Source organism: Delphinapterus leucas, chromosome 18, assembly GCF_059928025.1.
Source record: "Delphinapterus leucas isolate spDelLeu-1000000601 "Yukka" chromosome 18, BTC_Dleu_Yukka2, whole genome shotgun sequence".
Taxonomy (NCBI): Eukaryota; Metazoa; Chordata; class Mammalia; order Artiodactyla; family Monodontidae; genus Delphinapterus; species Delphinapterus leucas.
This window is the reverse complement of record NC_143146.1, coordinates 61,549,591-61,550,153: the sequence shown is the minus strand read 5'-3', so window position 1 is coordinate 61,550,153 and position 563 is coordinate 61,549,591.

Genomic DNA, 563 nt, shown 5'->3' with positions numbered 1-563 from the left:
GATACCTGCCCACCCACCCGTGCTTGTGTCCATATCCCCACCTCCCCTCCTATCATGGGGGCTGAAGGCCTTCCAAAGGTACACAAACTCACCCCCTCTCCTGCTCTAGCAAGTTTCTTTCCTCCTCTTCCATCAGTCCCATCATCATAAGAAATCACTGTAATTTCTTCCATTTCAATAAAGGCTTCTCTTGACCCAACTTGCACCTCTAGCCACCACCCATTTTCTGACATTCTTTACAGCACAACCACTTTCACTCACTGTCTTCACTTCCTCTCCCCCCATTTCCTCTGAACCCTCTGCAGCCCAGCTTTAGCCACCATTCTACTGAAACTGCCTCCGTTGCTAAATCTTTCACCGTGGTAAATCCAACGGTTAATTCTCGCTTCTCACTTACAGGCGCATCACCAACATTTGAACACTTTTCCCCCACTGCCACCATCCTGGCCCACGCCACCCTTATCGCTCTCACCTCTGACTCTGAACAAGTCTCCCTGCAGCCACTGCTGCCCTGCTACCCAGTCACATCACTGCACTGCTCATATTCCTCCCGGGGCTGCCAA